The sequence below is a fragment of the Mirounga leonina genome, unplaced genomic scaffold, assembly GCF_011800145.1.
Source record: "Mirounga leonina isolate KUSES-001 unplaced genomic scaffold, KU_Mleo_1.0 Mir_129, whole genome shotgun sequence".
Classification (NCBI taxonomy): domain Eukaryota; kingdom Metazoa; phylum Chordata; class Mammalia; order Carnivora; family Phocidae; genus Mirounga; species Mirounga leonina.
In genome coordinates, this window is record NW_023270323.1 from 36,159,957 (window position 1) to 36,165,956 (window position 6,000).

The 6,000-nt window shown below is 41.9% G+C and overlaps 1 pseudogene; it reads left to right on the forward strand.

The window, feature by feature from the left end:
- Positions 1–258: 258 nt before the first annotated feature.
- On the forward strand, positions 259–5,083 carry LOC118010878 (annotated as a pseudogene).
- The last annotated feature ends 917 nt before the right edge of the window (positions 5,084–6,000 follow it).

The following is a 6,000-nucleotide window of genomic DNA, read 5'->3' on the forward strand; positions in this document are numbered from 1 at the left end:
CTAGATTACAAGCCCTTGACGGAGGGCAGGTCTGAATGTTGTCTTTTCTGATATCCTCAGCACCGTCACCTTGTAGTTTTTCTCCCACTATTTGAGAGTGATGAGGGTGACATGATCATGGCCAACCTCCACCCTAAATAGGAATGGACAGCTCCCAATGCCAGGCAGGGAGTACCAAGCACAACAGAAGAGCTTTGGAGAATGATGCTTGAATGCACTGCAGCTAAGCAGAGCTCAAGTCCAGCTGGGTGTTCAGAGATGGTGTCGGGGAAGGTGGAATGTGACCTGGGCCTGGAAACGTTAAAAGGACTTGGTGACACAGAGAAGGAGAAGGGCTTTAGCCATGAAGAAAGGGGAGTCTTTTCCTTTCCCGCCGATGTGCTGTCTTCTCTTAAACTGGATTTGCCAACAAAGACAGGCCCTGAGGACATCAGAAGTCCTGCCCAAACCTCAAAGGACTGCATGGGTTTTGAGTAATGCCCAATCAGATAGAACATAATAGATAATTAAAAATCTAGGGGAGCCTGGGTGGTGCAGTCGGTTAAGACTCTGACTCTTGGTTTTAGCTCAGGTCATGATCTCAAGGTTGTAAGATTGAGCCCCATGACAGCTCCATGCTCAGTGGGGAGTCTGCTTGCGATTCTCCCTCCCTCTCCCCATCCCCGCTGTGCTTGCTCTTGCTCTTTGTGTGTGTCTCTCTCTCTCAAATAAGTAAATCTTTAAAAAAAATCTAAAGAGGGGGTGCCTGGGTGGCTCAGTCGGTTAAACGTCTGCCTTCTGCTCAGGTCATGATCCCAGGATCCTAGAATTGAGCCCCACATCAGGCTCCCTGTCAGCGGGAAGCCTGCTTCTTCCTCTCCCTCTGCTGCTCCCCCTGCTTGTACACTCTCCCCCGACCCTCTCTCTCTCTCTCTCTCTCTGTGTCAAATAAATAAATAAATAAATCTTTTAAAAAGTCTAAAACTGTTACTCCTCAGTGAAAAAATCCAAGAGAACTGGAGGAAAATTATTCTTTTCTACCACTTTGTCTTCATTCTCCCCACTTCTGAGTATAAAAGCAACTTTGGGCCACCCAGATCCTGTTCTTCTCAAAATCTGAAGTCTGTCTTCTAGGCTCTGAAACTTGCATTTCTATGTTTTCCCATGTGTCTTAATGCACAGACCCATTCCCCTGCACAGGGCGTCCTTGAAGTCAACTATTGTGTCTTTTTGGTGTGTATTTCCATATCCTACTGCCAAATCATACCCAGGCATTCCATAAATATTTGCTAAAAGAATACTGTTTGGCCAAATAAGTGCCCAGAGTTATCCTATTGCCCTCTCTCTTCTCCCACATTAAAATGTACTCCTAGCAAAGGAACTGATCACTTCAGCCACCTTAAGATCTAACTAATGCCACTTAGTATGTTGCCCTGCCCAGTGGCATTTTAAATCCCATGTAAATCAAATTTTTTCACAAACAGATTTGGAGACAGGTTCAAATAGGAGTGTTCTTTGTTTCTAAGCAAATAGGTATATCTTCTTAAGGTTGACTTTGAAGCCAGCTCTTATCAAAAAGATGAAGTGAAATTTTGGCATATTTACAGAAGGGTGGTAAAATTAGTCCTGTGATAACAGATTTGAGCTGCAAAGTGCCGCCTTAAAAACAAAAAAACAAAACAAAACAACTACAGTCTACCATAGCAACACTTATTAAGGTGAGATTTAACCAAAGACCATAAAATCTTAAATGGTAGATAATAAGGTCATGCCAAGTTACTATTTTCAGCTCAGAACAGATGACAGGACAGGAGGACATAAATGGAAATTAAAAGAAAAGGGATTCAGAACAGATCAGAAGGTCACCAAAAATAATCAATGGCTCAAATGACTTTCTGGACTCATTCACTTGTACAGAAAATATTGGGTCATTGAAAAAGTAATGAGATGATATTCTTGGGAAATGGAATAGTTAAAATGAATGAGTCCGGATAGGCCCAGAGACTTTAATCATTCTGAAAAGAAACACTTGCTGGGACACTCTCTCCTAAACCAAGTTGAAATTTCATTCTAGGGAGACAACTAGGTATAAGGGAAGAAGACTTCACTTTCCACATTCTGTGAGCATTTGCAGCTCCTTCAAAGTTATAATGGTATTTAATATCAAGGGGCCTTTTATGAGTGGTGCCTCCTGCAGGATCGTAACAAGAAAAATAAGCAAGACAACCACTAAAGACATGGAGCCTTGGAGTTCATTCTCAGCCAGGCTCCCATCCAAAGTGGAAATCTCTGTGTACACACAAATCACACGTCTGCCAACGCATAATTCCAGGGCCAGGACAATGCTGAGACAACCCACTCTGCTATTGGGCAGCTCTAATTGTTAGATAGCCAGAATGGTTTCTTGCAGGGTCTGGCCTTCCTAGAGTTTACCTATTGGGCAGCTCCTTTGGATCTCTACACCACACATGTCTACTTCTGCTTCTAAATGATAACTAGCAAATATTTAAAGGCAGTACAAGCTAAGCTTTCTTTTTTCCAAGTTAAATATCCCCATTTCCTTCATATGACATATTTTCCAGACTCTTTGCCCTCCTGACCACCATCTTTGGGAAAACTGCTAATGTTCAATCATACACACTCACATGAATACACAAACACACACACACATCTTAGAATCTTAGAGTGGAATGCTCCAAATTGAACATGTGTCCCAGATGAAACTACCTTCTTTGATCTAGAAATGCCTACTCTGTTATCATAGCAAAATAATAGTAGTAGTAACTACTATTCACTGCAGCCTACCATATGCCAGATACTGGGCTAGCCACTTCGCATATGTTATTTCTAATCATAACCACAGCCAATTTTAATAATCCCATTTTATAGATGATAAAATTCAGAAAGCGAACAACTTGCTCAAGTTCATAGAACTAGGAAATAGCTAAGCAAGGATTCAAATTCAGCCCTGTTTGAATTCAAAGCTGTCATTCTTCCCAAAATGCTATACTGCCTAATATTTTCTTAATGACTACCTCCCGGTTCTTTCATTAAAACATGATCAGGGGGCCCCTGAGGGGTTCAGTCAGTTAAGTGTCCGACTCTTGGTTTTGGCTCAGGTCATGATCTCAGGGTTGTGAGTCAGGCTCCACACTGGGCATAGAACCTGCTTAAGATTCTCCCTCTCCCTCTCCCCCTGCCCCTCCCCTCCCTGCTCATACACGCTCACACTCACTCTGTCTCTCTATCCCTCTCAAAAAAACAACTTGTGATCAGGCCCCAGGAGCTGGTCAAGGCCGTGGCCAGGGGCCAGGTGCTGTTGGTGGATGTGGGTGGCGTTGGCTGCGAGCTCCTCAAAAGCCACGTGCTCACCAGCTTCTCCCACTACGACCTGGATACTATCAATGTTAGCAACCTCAACAGACAGTTTTTGTTTCAAAAGAAACGTGTTGGAAGTTCAAAGGCCCAGGTCGCCAAAGAAAGTGCACTACAGTTTCACCCAACAGCATCATGAACCCTGACTATAATGTGGAACTTTTTCAACAATTTATATTGTTGAATATTGGCTATGAATGCTTTAGACAACAGAGCTGCTCACAACCATGTTAATAGGATGTGTCTGGCAGCTGATGTTCTTCTTGAAAGTGGGTTACCTTGGGCAAGTAATGACCATCAAAAAGGGTGTAACTGAGTGTTATAAATGTCAGCCCAAACCTACCCAGAGAAATTTTCCTGGCTGTAAAATTCACAATATACCTTCAGAACCTATTTTTTGCATCATTTGGGTAAAGTATTTGTTCAACCAGCTGTTTGGAGAAGAAGATGCTGATCAAGAAGTAGCCCCTGACAGAGCTGACCTGAAGCTTCCTGGGAACCAGTGGAAGCTGAAGCCAGAGCCAGAGTATCTAATGAAGATGGTGACATTAAACATATTTCCACTAAGGAATGGGCTATGATCTGGTTAAACTTTTTACCACACTTTTTAAAGATGATACCCAGTATCTGTCGACAATGGACAAACTACGGTGGAAAAGGAAGCCTCCATTGGACAGGGCTGAAGTACAAAGTCAAGGAGAAAAAACCAATCCATCAGATCAACAAAATGAACCCCAGTTAGGTCTGAAAGACCAGCAGGTTCTAGATGTAAAGAGCTATGTACATCTTTTTTCAAAGAGCACTGAGACTTCGAGAGTTAATTTAGCAGAAAAAGGGGATGGAGCTGAGCTCATATGGGACAAGGATGACCCATCTGCAATGCTTTTTGTCACCTCTGCTGCAAACCTCAGGATGCATATTTTCAGTGTGAATATGAAGAGCAGATTTGATATAAAATCAATGGCAGGGGACATTATTCCTGCCATCTCTACAACTAATGCAGTGATTGCTGGGTTAATAGTATTAGAGGGATTCAAGATATTTGCAGGAAAAATAGACCAGTGTAGAACAATTTGTTTGAATAATCAACCAAACCCTAGAAATAAGTTTCTTGTGCCTTGTGCACCAGATCCTCCCAACCCTAATTGTTACATTACATGCAAGCAAGCCAGAGGTGACTGTTCTCACATTACAGGATAAGATAGTAAAAGAAAATTTTGCTATGGTAGCACCAGATGTCCACATTGAAGACGGGAGAGGAACAATCCTAATATCTTCAGAAGAGGGAGAGACAGAAGCTAATAATCACAAAAAGCTGTCAGAATTTGGAATTGGAAATGGGAGCCTGCTTCAAGCAGATGACTTCCTTCAGGACTATGCTTCATTGAGCAACGTCCCTCATAGTGAGGACCTAGGGAAGGGTGTTGAATTTGAAGTTGTTGGTGATGCCCCAGAAAACATGGGGCCCAAACAAGCTGAAGATGCTGCCAAAAGCATAACCAATGGCAGTGACGTTGGAGCTCAGCCTTCCACACCCACATCCACTGCACAAGAGCAAGATGATGTGCTCATGGTTGATTCAGATGAAGAAGGTCTTTCAGATGCTGTTGACATCAGTGAAGAAGAGAGAAGTCGAGAGAGGAAATTAGATGAGAAAAAGAATATCAGTGCAGAGAGGTCACGTACAGAACAGACAGAAGAGCCTGATGATGTTATAGGTTTAGATTGAACAGAAATGCCTCTAAACAGAACCCTCTTGCTGTAGTAGATCATCTGGGCAGAACCAGATTATTTGTCATGTGCTCTGTTCCAAAGGGAAAAAATTGACACCAGTGACTTAAAGATGATTCTGCTCCCTTTGAAAAAGCATTCATTTTGCTAGAACAATTAGAAACATTGCAGTATGCTGTTTTGAAAGTAGGAATATGGTTTTAAAACCCTTTGAACAAAGTGTGTGCATGACCAGTCATGAGATGAAACAACACGATGCATGTTGCCTTTTAATGTCAATACCCTTAGGTATCATTTAACGGTTTTAAAATATTTGAGTTTAGTAAAGTTGATGCTCGGTTATAAATAGTATGCCTTTATTTTTGGTTAGAAGAATATTTTTTTTTAGCCTAGATCTAACCATTTTCATAATCTTAACTGACTGAAACAGATTCAAAAAAGTATCAAGTGCTATGCACTGAAACTTGTTTTTAAATGTTAGCTGGCACTATGTATATTCATGTAAAACAATGTTAATTTTACTCAAGTTTTCAGCTTGTACTGCTTGGCGTGTCTGTGTACGAAGCCATTTTTTGTGTATTGTTACAGTTTTGGGTTATTTATATTTGATATTTTGTAAAACTCAATTACGACTATATTGTACTTATGAACCAAATAAATGGCATCTGCATACTTGTTAAAAAAAAAAAAAACTTCTCATCAACCTCACACAGCACTTTCATGTATGTTAAAGATTTGCACCCAGCAGGGAGTAAGTTACTTTACAAGATAGTGGCATTCATCACAAGGCATGCTAGGAGAAAGGAACTGGGCCCAGGTTTGGAGGGACACGGGACTGTGTGGGCAGAGCTGTGGGAGGGACATGGCGCTGTGTGGGCAGAGCTGTGGGAGGGACACGGGGCTGTGTGGGCAGAG